General features: G+C 41.0%; 1 pseudogene; it reads right to left on the bottom strand.

The window, feature by feature from the left end:
• Positions 1–4,996: 4,996 nt before the first annotated feature.
• The window catches only part of LOC118578277, a 39,187-nt pseudogene continuing 25,505 nt past the window's right edge, over positions 4,997–18,678 (bottom strand).

Consider the following 18,678-nt stretch of genomic DNA (forward strand, 5'->3'; position numbering starts at 1 on the left):
TGATATTCTTCTGTTGCGAATTCTCTGTTTAGCTCTATAGCCCAATTTTTAATTGGACTGTTAGGTTTTTTGCTGTCTAGTTTCTTGAATTTTTTATATATTTTGGAGATCAGCCCTCTGTCAGATGCGGAGTTGGTAAAGATTGTTTTTCCCATTCTGTAGTCTGTTTACTTGTCTTATTGACCATGTTTTTTGTCCTACAAAAGCTTTTCAGTTTCAAGAGGTCCCATTTATTAATTGTTGCTCTTAGTGTCTGTGCTACTGATGTTATATTTAGGAAGTGGTCTCCTATGCCAATATGTTCAAGATTCCTTTCTACTTTCTCTTCTATCAGGTTCAGAGTAACTGGATTTATGTTGAGGTCTTTGATCCACTTGGAGTTGAGTTTTGTGCATGGTGACAGATATGGATCTATTTGCAATCTTCTACAGGTTAACATCCAGTTGTGCCAGCACCATTGTTGAAGATGCTTTCATTTTTCTATTGTACAGTTTTGGCTTCTTTGTCAAAAATCAGATGTTCATAGGTGTGTGGATTATTGTCAGGGTTTTCAATTCAATTTCATTGGTCCACGTGTTGGTTTTTATACCAGTATCAAGCTGTTTTTATTACTATAGCTCTATAGAAGAGCTTGAAGTAAGGTCTCTGGATTTCCTCAATGTCAGTCGTTATGTTTCCCTTTCGTTTTCAATTTTGTTAACTTGGATGCTCTCTCTCTCTCACTCTGCCTTTTGGTTAGTCTAGATAAGGGCTTGTCTATCTTGTCAATTTTCTCCAAGAACCAACTCTTTGTTTCATTGATTCTTTGTATTGTTCTTTTTGTTCCTAGTTTATTAATTTCAGCTCTCAATTTGATTATTTCCTGGTGTCTATTCTTCCTGGGTGACTTTGCTTCTTCTTCTTCTTCTAGAGCTTTCAGGTGTGCTGTTAAGTCACTAGTGTGAGATTTCTCCAACTTCATTATGTGGGCATTTAGTGCTATGAATTTTCCTCTTAGCACTGCTTTCATAGTATCCCATAAGTTTGGGTATGTGGTACATTCATTTTTATTGATTTCTAGGAAGTCTTTAATTTCTTTATTTCTTCCTTGACCCATTGGTGATTCAGTTGAGCATTATTCAGTTTCCATGAGATTGTAGGATTTCTATGGTTTTTGTTGTTGTTGAAATCTAACTTTAAACCATGGTGGTCTGATAGAACACAGGAGGTTATTCCGATTTGTTTTCTATCTGTTGAGATTTGCTTTGTGGCCGAGTATGTGGTTGATTTCAGAGAAGGTTCCATGGGGTGCTGAGAAGAAGGTATATTCTATTTTGTTAGGGTGGAATGTTCTGTAGATATCAATTAAGTCCATTTGAGTCATAACATCAGTTAAGTCTCTTATTTCTCTATTAAGTTTCGATTTGGCAGATCTGTTCAGTGGTGAGAGTGGTGTTGAAGTCTCCCAATATTAATGTGTGGCATTTTGTATGTAATTTAAGCTTTAGTAATGTTTCCTTTACATATGTAGGTGCCCTTGTGTTTGGGGCATAAAATGTTCAAAATTGAAACTTCATCTTGGTGGATTTTTCCTATGATGAGTATGTAATGTCCTTCATCATCTCTTTTGATTGATTTTAGTTTGAAGTCTATTTTGCTGGCTATTAGGATGGCTACACCAGCTTTCTTCTTAAGACCATTTGATTGGAAAGACTTTTCCGAGCTTTTTATTCTGAGATAGTATCTATCATTGTAATTGAGGTGTGTTTCTTGTATGCAGCAGAAAGATGGGTCCTGCTTTCATATCCATTCTGTTAGCCTGTGTCTTTCTACAGATGAATTAAGTCCATTGATATTAAGGGATATTAATGACCAGTGATGTAGATGTATCCGGCTTGTTAAATAAGAAACACAAAACTGATTGCAGAGTTAAAAACCAAGAGGTCAGAGCAAAAGCGGAAAACCTTACCCTTCACTGCTTCTGCCGTTCTTCCTCTCCGCAAGAGACCTACTTCTGTGCGTCCTGTCTATTTAAAGACTTTCTGTTCTGTTTTCTCATTGGTTGTAAACCCAGCCACATGACCTCCTTGTCACTGCCTGTTTGTACAGACCTCCAGGTCATCTATGGTTGCTATTGAGATTAAAGGCGTGTGTCTGCCCTGCTGGCTGTGTCCTTGAACACACAGAGATCCGCCTAGCTCTGCCTCCCAAGTGCTGGGATTAAAGGCGTGCCCCACTACTGCTCGGCTTCTGCTCTGGCTTGCTCTGACCTCAAGGCAACTTTATTGACATACAAATAAAATCACATTTCAATACAAATAAAATATCACTATACAGTGATTGTTAACTGCTGTTATCTTTCGGTGGTAGTGTGTGTGTACTTCACTTCTTTGGGGTTTATTGCTGTGTGGTTATCAATTGCCTGTGTTTTTGTGAGTGTATCTGACTTCCTTAGGTTGGAATTTTCCTTCTAGTGCTTTCTGTAGGGCTGTGATCCTTAAGGGTTTTGGAAAACATTGCTTTATTTGAGAGTACTGAGCTTTGGGGGAGGCAATTTATTATGCAAGGGAAGATGAGAAGTTTTAAACTTCTTTACTCACAATCATGGTACTTGTCTCATTGGTCAAGGAACTAAGTAGATTCTGTGTCAATCACCAAGTATGCTAATGCCAATTATATTCAGAGGTCAGAAAAATAACCACTGGCCCCTGTATTCCCTCAGTCTAACACAGAGGTCATGTCAATATTTTGGGTTATGAGTATCGACAGATCTCAACCTGTATCCAAAAACAGTCTTCAGAAATATCTTTCTGCCTCTCTCCCACCTCAACTATACTGTTATATGAGAAAATAGCTAAGAATCCTATGCCATCTAGTTCTATTCCTATCAACTAGACACAAGCTAGAATTATATAAGACGAGGGAACCACAATTGAGACAATGCCTCCATAAAATTGGATAAGGGACAAAGACAGGAGATAGATGAAGAGGAACAAGGGTAAAGGAACAAGGGGGGAGGATGGAAACAGAAAGGGAGAAGGGAAGGGGTATTTCTCCTGGGATGGGGACAAAGGACTGCCTCTGGACAGAGAGGAGACAGACATAGCTCATAGGTCAATGGTGGTTTAAAAAGATAAAGGGGGAAACCCTGTGATAAGAGGAGGTTTAATTTTTATTAGGCATGTTAATTAGGTGATTCAAAGGGGGCTTTTGATTGATGGACTTCAATACTTGGATACCTGTATTTGGGTAGTCAGCCTCAGGAGGAAGAATTGGCCAAATAAGGAAATGGATGGTGGGGGCTAGTTTCGGGAATGTAATCCAACAGTTTTTGGCAAGGCAGAGAGAATTGAAAGAACAGGCCTACCAAAGCCATGTTTACTGGCTAGAGTCCCTTTTGGCAACAGATATCTATCAATATGGCCCAAGAAAATATCATAAACTTACTTAAAACATTGTGAGGTATTTGATTGTGTGTGGTCATTATAATCAGACTGCATTATTCTAGCCTGAACCCTTAAGAAGCAACACAATATCACAATATCAAATGGCAGGATACACAAGCATGTAGCCAAACTAGAGAAATGGTGATTGGCACACTGAGGAGAAAAGCTGAAGAACATACTAGTCACCTATTACCCATCTCTGAGCTCTCTGCTGCTAGTGGTCACACTCTTGATTTATCACACCATCACACAGTCTGGAAATGGATTACTGAGGCATACTTTAAGACCATCTGGTGAAGCTAGCCACCTGTTTTTCTGGGAAGTGGGTGATTTGAATGAGATTGGCCCCCATAGGCTCCTATGTTTGGCTATGTGATCCCCAGTTGGTGGTACTGTTTGAGCAAGGATTAGGAGATGTGGTCTTGTTGGAAGAAGTGTGTCACTGGGGTCAGGCCTAGAGGTTTCAAAAGCCTCACACCACAATTGGTATGTCTGTCTTTCTTCCTCATGCATGTGGACTAAGATGTAAGCTCTGGCTTGTTCCTTTGCTCTGCCATCATGGACTCTAACCCCCTGAAACTGTAAGCTAATTTAAATTATTTCTTCTATAAGTTGCCTTTACTGTGGAGTTTTATCACAGAAATAGAAGACAGTTGCTAAGACAGGATGTTTTAGTCCCTCAAACTCCAGGAGAACTCTACTAAAACAGAACCAAACATCATATATTAGTGGGGTTGTTTGAATGAATAGGAACTGAACATGTAATCTGCAGTTGGTGGTGCTGTTTGGGGAGATTTAGGAAGAATAGCCTACAAAGTACATCACTGCATGTGGGCTTTGAGAGTTTAGTGACTCCACACCATTTATAGTTCACTCTCTGCTTGTAGTTAAGGATATGTGCTCTCAGCTTTCTGTTCCAGCTGCCTTACCACTTGCTGCCATGCCTCCCTGCCAATATCATAAACCCAAATAAAATTGCTCCTCTAAAAACTGCCTTCATCATGCTTACCACAGGAATAGAAAAGTAATGAAGATAATTAGCATTAATCAATAATACTTAGAGCAAGCCTCAAAGATGTGAAGGAACACATCATGTTCATGCTAGTCTTCTCATGTCCAGGGAAAAGGCCTTCACCTCTTACATCTAAGAAACCAAAACTAGAAGGGAGACTCAGGATTTCATGAGGCAGCATACAGTCCTCAGACAACATCAACTAAGAAGCCACATACTGCTTTATAGTCTAAAATATTTTAAATAAACCAAATCAGTGTGAGAGATACTACATTTGGCTTCATCCCATTGTGGCCAATGTCCTTTTGCAGCATAGAAGACCCCAAGTGAAGAAGGTGAGTGGTGGTGTTGGTGAGGGGACAGAGACAAAACCATTTCCAGTAATGTAAAAGTAGACATCACACAGCTTGTGGGAGTCAGCACAGGTGGAACTCAATGTTCACTGAGCAGGACTAATGCTAGTAGAGCACAGGACTGTCAGGGAGAAGAGGCCAGAACATTCAGAGAACCAGGTACAGCAGGCTGGCTGGAGGGCAGCAGACAGGGCAGGTCTTCTTGATCACTTGGGGAACACGGTGACCACATCATAGCCCTCAAGTGGTGTGATCCACTCCCGGGCATGCTTTTCACAATAAATCTGATCCTCTATGAAGAAATGGCCCTTCTGTTCCAAGTTGGTGTCATAGTGGGTGCACACATAACATTCAGGGTAGTGGTAATGGTCCCTCAACTTCACAAACACTCCTCTGTAGGAGGGAGGTAAAATGGGGCTGCATTAGTGACATGAGAGTCCTGTGTTGTCCTTCCTGAGCTGAGGCCTGGGGCTTCTCCAGAGGCCCCACAGCAACCCTCTGGTTGTGAATGGAAAGGGCTCGCCATTCTCTAAGCCTCTCCCATGTCAACACAAGAGCTCTGCATGTTCTGGTTCATCTGTTGACTTTACCCCCAAGCTATGCAATGCTCAGACACTCCCACCTTTCCATGGTTTGCCCAACCTCTAAGACCAGGGGAAGTCAATACTCACACAATGCCAGTTCCACACTTGTCACACATGGGCAGCTTCTAAGCATTTCCAACTGACACAGCAACTTAGATGACTGGAGCTTTAACACCTCTGAATCCTGAAGGCTAGTTGGGATCCCCTGAAGGGAGGAAAACACCCACATCAGCCACCAAGTGAAAACTCAGTATCACTGAGCTCTCTGAGAATCTCTATGTTTAAGCAAAGCCACATCTTCTGGAATCAGTCAGTGACTCTGGGCATTACTGGGCAAGTTGCTTAACCTTTTGTGGTCTCTCAGATTCCATTTTGTAAAAATAAGAGATCATTTTCCCCTTCATTGTTATAAAGAAATTATATTTTGAAAAACCCAATTACAGAAAGCCCTTCTATATTGCCTAGTGTATGATCAGCCCTCACAACACCAATCATATAACACTCATACTTGTGCAAACACTAACATGGGCCAGAAATGTCACCAACTCCAGGGCTGGGAAGATCTCAGCCAATGGACATGAGCAAATGTGAGCCAGAAATTTACGTGTGTGTCTTGGTCATGTCCCCACAGAGTTCCATCCCAAGCCATGAGAAGGAGCAAGCCCCATTGGCTGTCTCTACCTTGTCCAGGCACCTTGAATGTGAAGATTCAGGGTGCCATACCAAGCTGAGCCAGCACTAACCAATAGCGCCCTACAGCACCTGATGCTAACACAATTAGAGGGTGAGTTTGAGGTGCTTTGCTGACTTACGGAGAACAAGAGTATTTTGTCCTTTACTAAAAGTATTTTAAAGCATCCTGTAATTTCAACAGTCCTTCATGGCTACACATGATATGTTGTTCGAATTTTAGATGGTCTTTTAATAAAATCCCAGAGCCAGATATCAGGATCAAAGCTTAAAGATTAGAGAAGCAGAACAGCCATCCACTAGTTCTTTACCTCTATGAAATCCTCAGCCTAAAGAGAGTGAGTTCCTGTCTCCTCACACCTTATATACCTTTCTCTGCCCTGCTATATTACTTCCTGGGATTAAAGGCATATGTGCTTCCCAAGCAAAGACATGAGATCCCAAGTGATAGGAAAAAAGGTGTGTACGTACCACCACTGCCTGATGTCTATGTCTAATCTAGTGGCTGACTCTGTCCTCTGGTCCTCAGGCAAGTTTATTAGGGTTATATCACCACACTCTCTCAGGTTTCTCTCATTAATACTAGGTCCTCTCACATTGGGACAAGATAGCCATCTGACAACCCATGAGATGGAACAATGTTTAGAGATCATCTGTAGATGAGCTCTGGAAAGGCTCAGCATGTCCTCACCTCCATGGCCCCACATCCCAAAGCACAGGGGACATTATTCCTTACCTTTGGAAGAAGTCCCACATTCCAAGCTTTGTAATTGCATTTATATTTGTTTGCTTTCCATAGGCCATGGGAGTATAAAGCAGGTGACAAATAGTATTCAACAGTTCAACCCATCAGATGAATAACTCTCTAATGGGAAGCCCTACTTCGCAAAGACCATGGGCTCACTGACTGTAAATAACTGGTTGCTTCTGTCTGTAATTTCTCTCATGTGCCACTACACTTATCTTCCCTAAAAATTGCTATGGGTGTTTTCCCACAGCTTGTGTGTTTATCTCATGTATATATTCCATCTACTGGGCAAACTTATAGCTGTGGATGGTCAGGAAGATGATTTCTGCTTGAGCTGTGTACTGATGAATAGAAATAATACTAGGATATTTTTCATAACTAACGTAGGAAAGTAACAGTATTCTCAGTCACAAAGACAGCTAATTTTAGACTTCAGAACCAATTCAAAACAGACTAGCTGCAGAGAATACACAAGGACAAGTTCCCAGGTGTTTACTGCTGAATCAAGGTCAGGTATGAAGCAACTCTGGTAGACATAGCCCCCTGTAGTAACTGACTTTCTGTGTGAACATCTAACCTCAATTTTATGTTATGAAATTCAAGATTCAGCCAATTAACTGTTTACACAGGATAGAAGAATATATCTTAAGATTTGGGGTATTTTCTAAGTCACTCTCTCTTGCTATGTGCCTTTCTGCTTGCTTTGCAGACTATACATCAGGAAACCTGGATGAGAGCCAAGCATTACCACGGTTACAGTTGGTGTGACTTTTTCCAATCCTGAGAGAAAAACCATGTGATTTCTTATGTGTTAATAGAATGGCTCTGTCTCCATCTTTATTCAAGAAGTGTAATATGACCTTCAATATGCAGCTCATATATTGCTAGAGTTTTTCCATTGAAGAAAGAATTTTTCAAGATGCAGTAATAAACAAAGTTACCTTCAGAACATGTGAGTTTTTTCCTAAAGACCTTTAGATAAGTAACAATTGCAAATAGTGAAAGCTTGACTTCTTCCTTTCTAATTTGTATCCCCTTGATCTTCTTTTGTTGTCTTATTGCTCTGGCTAGAACTTCAAGTATTGAATAAGTATCAGGAGAGCAGACAGCCTTGTCTTGTTCCTGATTTTAGTGGTATTGCTTTGAGTTTCTCTCCATTTACTTTGATGTTGGCTGTTGGCTTGCTGTAAATCATCTTTATTATGTTTAGGAATGTTCCCTGTATTGCTGTGGGATGTTCAAGTATGCCAAATGTGTTGCTCTGATTAGAATAGGGAAGGCGGGACAAGGAGGAGGAGAATTGTGGAAAGTGGAAGGCTGGGTGGGAGAGACACTGCCAGCCCTTGCCATGACAAGCAAGATGTAAGGTACTGGAAAGCCATGAGCCACATGGCAACTTATGGACTAACAGAAATGGGTTAATTTAAGATATAAGAACTAGATAGCAAGAAGCCTGTCACAGCCATACCATTTGTAAACAATGTAAGTTTCTGTGTGTTTACTTGGTTGGGTCTGAGCGTCTATGGGCCTGGCAGGTGAGAGAGATTTATCCTAACTGTGGGCCAGGCAGAAAAACTCTAATTACAAATGGCGCACAACGTGTTGGCAAGAGTTTCCACCTAAAACCTGAGAAAAAAGATTCTAAAACTGAGCTAAAAACAGCTTCCTATTTGTCTCTCTCAGGTTAGCGGCAGCCTGCGGGTTTGAGCTACTATGGTAGGCTCCTGGCGTGTGCATCTGACCTGCAGTATGGCAGGAATGAGAAGTCTATAAGCAGCACTTTACTCTGCTGCATGGTGGATTTAGCCTTTGCTAGTTAAAAAAAAAAAAAAAAAAAAAAAAAAAAAAAAAGTTTCTGGGCTATGCACTGCTTTGATAGAACTGCTTCTGATTGTTGATGGTACACACGGCTCCAGACCCAGAGCCAGCGGTAAACTGTACCACCGCCATGTTGGGAAGCTGAGGTGGGCGGAGACAGCAGCCACAGCGGCGTTTCAGTCTTACAAAGATGGATATTACACAGACAATCTGGTTTATGTTGTCTTTGGGATTTTTAACTACAAAAAAAAAAGATTTTATCGTAAAAGCTGTTGAGTTAAACAAATATGTAAATTTTAAAGGTACCTTGACTTCAAAATTTGGATATAAGGATATGTTACTTTGGAAAAGAGTCTCTGCTTTTGTTTCCACAGAAAGCCAGAGGATGTGGATTTGTCCCAGATTAAGATATATCAGGTTTGATCAGCCAAGACCACCTGAAAGGTCTCCGATGACACCATGGTCCAGATGATCCAACATCCAGAATGGTTTCAAGGCAACTGGCTCAGAGGTTTACCCTCACGGACTATTCCATAATCCTAAAATTTTCTCTGTGTCCCCATAAGATACAGCACCCCCCTCCAGCAGGAAGTAGTAAGAGAAACTACCCCCAAATTCCCAAAATTATCAAGCTGGCTTTGGGCATGGAATTGGCTCACTCCTTCTCTAAACCCAGGCATACTGCTAAAAGAAAAGGTTAAGAGATTCTTGTGTCAGAAGAGCCCTCTGGTGTGGGACAGAGAAAAACCAGTATTTTTATTTAAATCAGGTTGATTGTAAATATAATCTCTTTCTAAAGAAAAAAGGGGCATATGATATAGATATAATAGGATGAAAGGGTAGACTAATGAACTTACTTTTAAAGAACAACAACTTGTTTAAAATGTCTTACATTGGTATAGATTTTAGTCTATTGATATAAACTTAAAGTTAATTTTGTTATAATATATATATATATATATATATATATATATATATATATATATTTCTACTCTCGTTTGAGATATTATGTTTATGCAACTCTTTTAGATTGTAATGGATAATTAAGAAATACAGATCAATTAGTCTTCTATGATAGTCAAACTTATAGTCATGTTAAGTATTCTAGGTATACATAGATATATTTCAGATAGACAGGTAATCTTCAAACACTTCAAAGACCTACAGAATACGGCATTTAAAATATTTTTAAAATTTAGACTTTCTGGACAGTGAAACATATCTGCTCCTGGCAGCACTGTTTTACTTCAGAGAGGAGGATGGGCATTAAAGACACTTCATATGGAGTTTATCTTCACCTTGGCAAAAGTAGCCATTTGGGCAAGAAACTGTTCTTGCCTGGACTGCTTGATCAACTGGACATGCAGGACCCATAGAAAGGTGACCACTGAACTTTGCTTGACAAAATGGTCCTTCAGGTTCCTGCTTCAAAGAGGAAACCTCCAGACATTCTACAGGACACTGAGAGAAGTGACCAAGAGACTCTAGCCCTGTGGGCTGAAGACAAATGCCCCAACTTTACAAAGGAACATTAGGTGACTATCCAGGTTGCCAGCTGTCTCTGTCTACCCTGCAAGACTCCCAAAAGTTGCTTGCATCCTTTTCCCGGTTCTGAGGTAATATTATATCTTTCTCAGGTCTTTGATGTGGCTGAAGACGAGATAGTTATAATTTCCTCAGTTATGATAAAAGATAAGTAAGATATAAAACCTTAGACTCACAAATATATGATAGATAGGATATCTTCTTTAATATTGTAACTGTAATTCTTGATTGATAATTGTTTTGTTATATGTAATTTTACTATGTAAAAGTTAAAACATTGCTTTTTGAAAAAAAGGAAAAGGAGAAGTGCTATGGGATGTTCAAGTATGTCAAATGTGTTGTTCTGATTGGTGAAAATAAAGTGCTGATTGACCAGTAGCCAGGCAGAAAGGAAAGGGTAGGCTGGACAATGAGGAGGAGAATTCTGGGAAGTAAAGGAGGTGGAAAGACACTGCCAGGCACCGCCATGACAAGCGAGATGTAAGGAACTAGTAAGCCATGAACCATGTGGCAAAGTACAGATTAATAGAAATGGGCTGAATATAAGAGTAAGAGCTAGACAATGGCAGGCCTGAGCTAATGGCCAAGCAGTTTAAATAATATAAGCGTCTGTGTGTTCATTTTATAAGTGGGCTACCGGACTGCTGGGGCTTAGTGGGACCTGGAGTAAAGCTCTCCAGCTACACTGTATTCCTGATCACTCCAAGACCTTTATCATGAAGGGGTGTTGGATTTTGTCAAAGGCCTTCTCAGCATCTAGTGAGATGACCGTGTGGTTTTCTTCTTTCAGTTTGTTTATATGGTGTATTACATTGACAGTTTTTCATGTGTTGAACCACCCTTGCATTCCTGGCATGAAGCCTACTTGATCACAGTGGATAATTGTTTTGATGTGTTCTTGGAGTCTGTTTGCCAGTATTTTATTGAGTATTTTTGCATCAATGTTCATTACGGAGATCGGTCTGTAATTCTCTTTCTTTGTTGCATCTTTGTTTGGCTTGAGAATCAGGGAAATTGTAGCCTCATAGAAGGAATTTGGTAATGTTCCTTCTGTTTCTATTGTGTGGAGCAATTTGAAGAGTATTGGTATTATCTCTTCTTTGAAGATCTGGTAGAATTCTGCGTTGAATCCATCTGGTCCTGGGCTGTTTTTGGTTGGGAGACTTTTAAGGACTGTAATTTTTCTCTAAGCCCTGCTACTCTGCTGGCAATTTATTTTTCCACCCTGGAGCAGTTCTGAGCGCTGGCCTCTTGGGTTGTATTATTTTATTATATGTAAAAATGTTAAATTAAAATGTTTTTATGCTTAAAATTTTTTTCTTATTTCAATGTGTGAGAGCACTGATTGCTCTTCCAAATGTCCCAAGTTTAATTCCTAGCATCCTCGTGGTGGCTCACAACTGTCTGTGACTCCAGTTCTAGGGGATCTGATGGCTTCTTCTAGTCTCCTTGGGTACCAGGCACACACATATCTGTAGAAATACTTTATTTTAATTTTAAAAATTACATGTATTTAATGTGTATGTGTGTATACCCACATATGTACAGGTATGTGCATGCCATACTATGTCAAGGGAAGGTAGCTGAAAGAACAGTTTGTGGGACTTGGTTTTCTTCTTCTACCATGTGGGTTGTGGGGTTCAATCTCAGGTTTGGCAACAAACTCCTTTGCCTGATGAGCCATCTCATCAGCCCTGAAATGTTTGGAATTGAACTCAAGACCTCACACATGCTAGAAAAGTGCTCCACAGCTGAGCTAAATTCCCAGCCCATAACTGAGTGTTTTAATGGTCCCTTTAGTTTGGTTTTGGATTGGTTTTGGTTTGGGGTTGTTTCATGGATGGATGGATGGATGGATGGATGGATGGATGGATGGACTGATTGATTATTGAGAGAAGCTCTCTCTATGTAGCCCTGACTGTCCTGGAACTGACAATGTAGAACTCACTCCACCTGCCTCTGCCTCCCAAGTGCTGGGATTAAAGGTGTGCATCACCTACTGACCCCTTCAGCTTTCATTCAAAGGCAAACTCTGCACCTCACCCGACCTCAGCCCTACATGAAGGCATCTCAGAGGGGCCAGAGCAAGCACTTGCTCCAGGCATCCTGCCTCAAGCACAGCAAACAGGCTCCCTCACTCTCTGCCTGAAGGGACTTGGCTGCCTGTCCTGTCTGACAGGTAGGAAAGAGCAGCACCTCTGCACACACACAGACAGTCTAAACAGGCTGACAACAGAAGGACCAACTCAGCAAGGGCTGGGGCCTCAACTATAAGCCATCCTCTTCCCATAGCTCACCCAGTCAGCAGGAAAAGCATCCCTGCTTTATAGGAGAAGCCATATCCATTATTTTTATTATTAAGAAAGTGTTTGTTTTATTCATTTTACATACCAATCAAAGATCCCCCTCTTCCTGCCTCCCACCTTTCCAGCCTCCCCCCACCAACCCACCCCCATTCCCTCCTACAAGAAGGAAAGGCCTCTCATGGGGAGTCAGCAGAGCCTGGTACATTTACTAGAGGCAGATACAAGCTCCTCCCCTGCCTCAAGGCTGTAAGAGGTGTCCCATCAATGGAAGTAGGCTCCAAAAAGCCTGCTCATGCACCAGAGATGGATCCTGATCCTACTGCCAGGAACCCCTTAAGCAGACCAAGCTACACAACTGTCTCATTATGCAGAGGGCCTAGTCCAGGCCCATGCAGGCTCCACAGCTCTTGATCTAAATTTCATGAGTTCCCACTAAGATCATGATGGAGAAACCTACAGACACATCCATTTCTTTCTTTCTTTTTTTTTTTTTTTACAATTTTTTTCTTTTACATTTTTTTATTATTATATTTGTATTTTAATTTTACACATCAGCCATGGGTTTCCCTGTCCTTCCCCCTCCTGCCTCCATCCACACCTTCCCCCCAGCCCCTCCCCTCCATTCCCATCTCCTCCAGGGCCAAGACTCCCCTGGGGATTCATTTAAACCTGGTGGATTCTGTACAAGCAGGTCCACTCCCCTCCTTCCAGGCTGAGCAAAGTGTCCCTGTGTAAGCCCAAGGTTCCAAACAGCCAGCTCATGCACTAAGGACAGGTTCTGGTCCCACAGCCTGGATGCTTCCCAAACAGTTCAAGTTATTCAATTGTCTCACTTATCCAGAGGGCCTGATCCAGCTGGGGGCTCCACAGCCTTTGGTTCATAATTCATGTGCTTCCATTCATTTGGCTATTTGTCCCTGTGCTTTTCCAATTTTGGTCTCAACAATTCACACTCTTACAGTCCCTCTCTTTCTGGACAATTGGACACCTGGAGCTCCACCTGGGGCCTGGCTGGGGATCTCTGCATCCACTTCCATCAATTATTGGATGAGAGTTCCAACACGACTGTTAGGGTGTTTGGCCTTCTGATCACCAGACTAGGTCAGATCAGGTGGAGAGGTCCCCAGAAATCCACATCCATTTCTTAAAGTAGACTGCAAGAGGCTAGAATTGGGAGCACTGCAGGAGCTGTGTGCTGAAGCAGGCCTCATTCTCAGCCCTACACCGCCACCTGCTGGCTGATTCTCTCACTTAAAAAGTCAACTCTGCTTTATTTGTGATTTTAACATCATTATGAATAATTGATTATGTATGTAAAAAAAAAAAAAAAAAGTCAACCCTGAAAATTAGAATTCTTTCCTTCGCAACTAGCTTACTACTGGATTCCATACAACTACAAATATTCCCAAATGTCTCTTCTTCCAGGAAACCCTTCATCCAAGTTTTGCTTGTTTGTTTGTTTGTGAAGAGGAAGAGAAATCAGCTAAATAAAGTACAGCTGTTTCTCTACCCATTTCACTGCTCCATTATCTTCCATGGTTCCACCGTGACTACAGAATAAAGCCCAGGATCCTGACAATGGCAGTTCTCTAGAACCTGACCCCAGGTCATCTGAGGGCTCCCGGAAGCCCTGACAGCAGCTAGCATGAGCCTAGCAGTTTGCTGACTCCATCTCCAGCTTCTTCATCTGAGGGAGCCTCCAGCCACCACTGTTTCCTTCATGTATGTTGTCTCCTTCCACACCTCCACTCCTTCAAGATCTCCTTCTACTGACAGATGAGTGAGCAAACAGAATGAGGAATATACAGACAATGGGATATGGTTCTACTTTAAAAGGACAGGAAGGGGCCGACATGATGATCCAGAGGGTAAGCCTGAGAACAGTCCCCAGGCCCACATAGTGGAAGGGGAGAACCAACTCCCAGAAGTTGTCCATATGCTCACTGTTGCACATGGGCACAGCACACACACACACACACACACACACACACACTAAATAAATGTGTAAATAAATAAATGTGATTTTAAAAAAGTTTTAAGGAAATGAATTCATTAAATTCATTCCTGGTGTGTGCTACAACACGGATAGATGTACTGAGCAAGTAAGTCAATCATAAAAAAGAAAAACTGTTCTTTCTTTGTTGTGTATTTTTAGTGTTTTGATTAATATATGGTGGGGAGAATTACTTTTCTGGTCCAATCAATATGCTATTTTTTTATGCTTCTTGTACCTTTATAGGTGTCACCTTTCTTAGGTTAGGAAAATTTTCTTCTATGATTTTGTTGAGAATATTTTCTTGGCAGGAGAGGTGGAAGACAGAGAGACATCAGCCATAGGCCTGGCCTGATGTTGGAAACCACTATGATGAGCAAGTATGTGATGGAGAGATGAGAGAGAGCAGTGAGCTGTTCAGGTGCTGTGGAAGGTGGCAGAAATGGAGACGTGAAGGCAGTGAAGAACAGGCTGATGTGAGTAGCCTGTGCTGCCAGGTCCATGGCCTGACCACAGCCAGGGTCTGTGTTGATGTCCATGGCCTGTGTTGCCACCATGCATCCACATGGCTTCACGTGGTTTGGACTGTCACCAAGGCCATGTGATGCCTAGGCCTTTGTTGCTTCCATGTCTGGGTCTATGGCTCTACTGCAGCTGGGGTTTGTGTTGATGTCCACAACCTGTGTTAATAGCTAAGGCCATAAGGATGTCCATGATCTGGGCCACCAACCTGGACCATGTTGATGTCCAAGGGCCATGCTGCCACCAGGCCCATACTAATCTGAGTGGCCTGTGCTATCACCTGATGCCATGGTGACATCTGGGCTAGTGCTGCAGCAAAGGGCCATGTCTGAGCCCATAGTTGTGGGCTGGGGTTGTGGTGATGTCTGTGACCAGCATCACTACCAAAGATCATCTGGATGCCTGTGGTGGTATTGTGTTCCCCAAAATATTGTGCACCCTAATAAACTTATCTGGGGTCAAAGAACAGAACAGCCACTAGATACAGAGGCCAGAAAATGCTGGCACACACACTTTTAATCCTAGCATTCTAGAGACAGAGATCCATCTGGATCTCTGTGAGTTCAAAGCCACACTCGAAACAGCTAGGCATGGTGACTCTTTCCTTTAATCCCAAGAAGTGAGCCTTTAATCCCAGGAAGTGATGGCAGGAGGTAGAAAGGTATATAAGGAGTGAGGACCAGGAACTAGAGCTGGTTAAACTTTTGGGCTTTGAGCAGCACAGTTCAGCTGAGATCCATTTGGATGAGAACTCAGAAGCTTCCAGTCTGAGGAAACAGGATCAGCTGAGGAATTGGCAAGGTGAGGTATCTGTGGCTTGTTCTGCTTCTCTGATCTTCCAGCATTCACCCCAATACCTGGCTCCAGGTTTGTTATTATTAATAAGAAGTTTTCAGATTCATGCTACAGATGCCCATGGTCTGGACTGTGCCACCTGAGGCCATGTGATTTCCTGGCCTGAGCTGCCATTCAGGACCATACCTTGCTGTGGAATACCCCTCTAGTACACTTTAAATATTTGTCACTCAAATTGGTATAATAAAATGCTGACTGCCAGGTAACTAGGCAAGAAGTTAAGTGGGAAAGTCAAACTGAGAATGATGGAAAGAAAGAGGATGGAATCAGAGGGTCACCAGCCACACAGACAAGAAGCAAGATGACAATGCTATACTGGGAAAAGGTACCAAGCCATGTAGCTAAACATAGGTAAGAATTATGGGTTAATTTAAGTATAAGAGATAATTACTAATAAGCCTGAGCAATTATAAGTAATATTAAGTCTCTGAGTGGTTATTCAGGAATTGTCAGATGGGAGAAAACTATTTGGTCACATATGGTGCCCAAAGTGGGGCCTGGATATCCATATAAACCCTGAGAAAGCTTTTTTTAAAAATGGTTCTACAACACATAAACAGAGCCAAAAACAGCTTCCTAGTTGTGTCTTTCATGTGAGCCATGGTACAGAGATACTGCCTTGGTATGTGGGCTTGAGCATGGCAGATTCCTGCCACAGTACACAGAGGCCTCTTCAAGCCATGTAGCATGCTGTGTGGTAAGCATGCTTTTGCTTATACAGACAAAGAAAAAAAGATAAAGGTTAAAGATACACAGTAAAGACTTATTCACACAGAAACAAAACCTCTAAATGGGCTACAGTGTGTTTAAAATATGTGTAGGTTTGGGAGAGAAAACAGAAAAAGAATAGAAGAAGTCTTTTAAAAAAACAGAGTAATAAAAAATATAATAAGCCACATAAAGACGGAAAATACACAAAGAGTCTGGATACTGTATGTTATTATGTTGACTTTAAATTTTTTGATGAATAATGAACAAATAATAACTGCTGAAAGGTATTTGATTATGAAGGCTGCTAAATTAAACCAATCTATATATTTTTAAAATGCCTTGACTTCAAAATGGAAATCAAAAGATACGTTACTTTAGGAAAGATATTCTGCTTTTATTTCCACAGAAAATAAGTCTTGGGATTCATTCAGAGTTTAAAAAAAAAAAAAAAACAGGTTTGATCAAGGAAGACCCCCCTGAAAATTCTGACTACAGACATGAGAAAATAAGTCTAAAGTAACTACAGGATACATGAAGTATATTTTACCTGTTCAAACATAAAACAAAAAAATCTTTGATTGGCTTGTATACAATACACAGTTCATATTTACATTAATACATATATATATATATATATATATATATATATGTTACCTTTAAAACATATTTAATATGACTACAAGTTTAATTATTATAAATGACTGTTAACTTACATTTCTTAATTATACATTATATTTTTAAATGAGCTGCATAAGCATAAACAAGAGTAGAAATATACATACAATATAACAAAAATAACTTTAAATTTGTATCAATATACCAAAAGACATACCAATGTAAAATATTTGAGGTTAATAGTTATATAGGATACATTCCTATATCCTCCACCTCTAAAAAATGACAAACATCCATTACCCATCAAATGACCAAAAACCACTCACCCCACATTTTGGGAATGTGAGTGTTGTGTTCTCTAGACTTATTCCTGTTGTCTGGGGCCAACAGCATCTCCAGGGAACCCTTGAATTGAGACAATGGTCAAGTCCTGGGAAAATTAGTTGTAACATTTGTTGGTGAGTCTCAGAATTGTTCCCGTGTGGAGGGACCAGTATATACATCACTTGTTTTGTAGTTTTTCTTGGTTTATTTTTTATGTCTGTAGCCAAGATTTTCAGGAGGTCTCCCCTAATCAAACTTGATCTCTATTAACCTTGAAGGAATCCTCAGCTTTTTGTTTCCTGTAGAAACAAAACCATAACCTCTGCCCCAACACAGTACATTTTCTGAATTCCATTTCAAAGTTAAGACATCCCTAAAGTTTCTAGGATGGTTTAATTCAGCAGTCCCTTTCACAATCCAATGTCTCTCACAGCTGCCATTCACTCATCAGCATTAAAAAAATTCAAAGTCAACACAACACTATACAGAATTCAGATTCCCTATGTATTCCCATCTTTACATGGCTTTTTTCCTTTATATTACTTTAATCTCTCTTTAAAGACTTTTTATTTTTAAATTATTTGTTTTTTTCCTTTGACTGTCTACACCCATTCTCTTTTCTTTCTTAAGCACCTATGCACATTTTTAAACATACTGTAACCTATTTAGAGTGGGTTTTGGGGGGGATTGGGAGGGGGGTCTGGACCTGCTTCACTGTGCACCTGTAGCATTCTCTGATCAAGTGCGTGAAACCTTAAACTTGACAAGTGGCTTTGCACTGGCAGCTGTCTCAATCCTAGTCAGATCTGTGACAGCTGAGCTTTACACCTTGTGCACCTGCTGAGAGCTGTGTTTAACTGTGAACTGCACTTAGTCAGGAGCTGCATTTAACTTCACCAGCTCTAAGAAGTTTGTCCCCACACTGTGGCAGGTATTTTCACTTGGCTTGTTGTTTCTAGTTAACATGCCAGCTGCTCAAGTGCTCACTGTATGGCAGAGCTGTATGCTTCAAGCACTGTGCTACTAGAAAGCCCCATCAGTATTTTTTCCAGCTTTCCCAGGACCTACGGAGAAATATGTGCCTCATGTTGGGTGCCAAATGTAGCAGGCTTTCTTGGACCACCAGCCCCCAAATCATGACTTATTATTGGTTATGAATGCTTGGCCTTGTCTTATG

The sequence above is a fragment of the Onychomys torridus genome, chromosome 1 (assembly GCF_903995425.1).
Source record: "Onychomys torridus chromosome 1, mOncTor1.1, whole genome shotgun sequence".
NCBI lineage: Eukaryota > Metazoa > Chordata > Mammalia > Rodentia > Cricetidae > Onychomys > Onychomys torridus.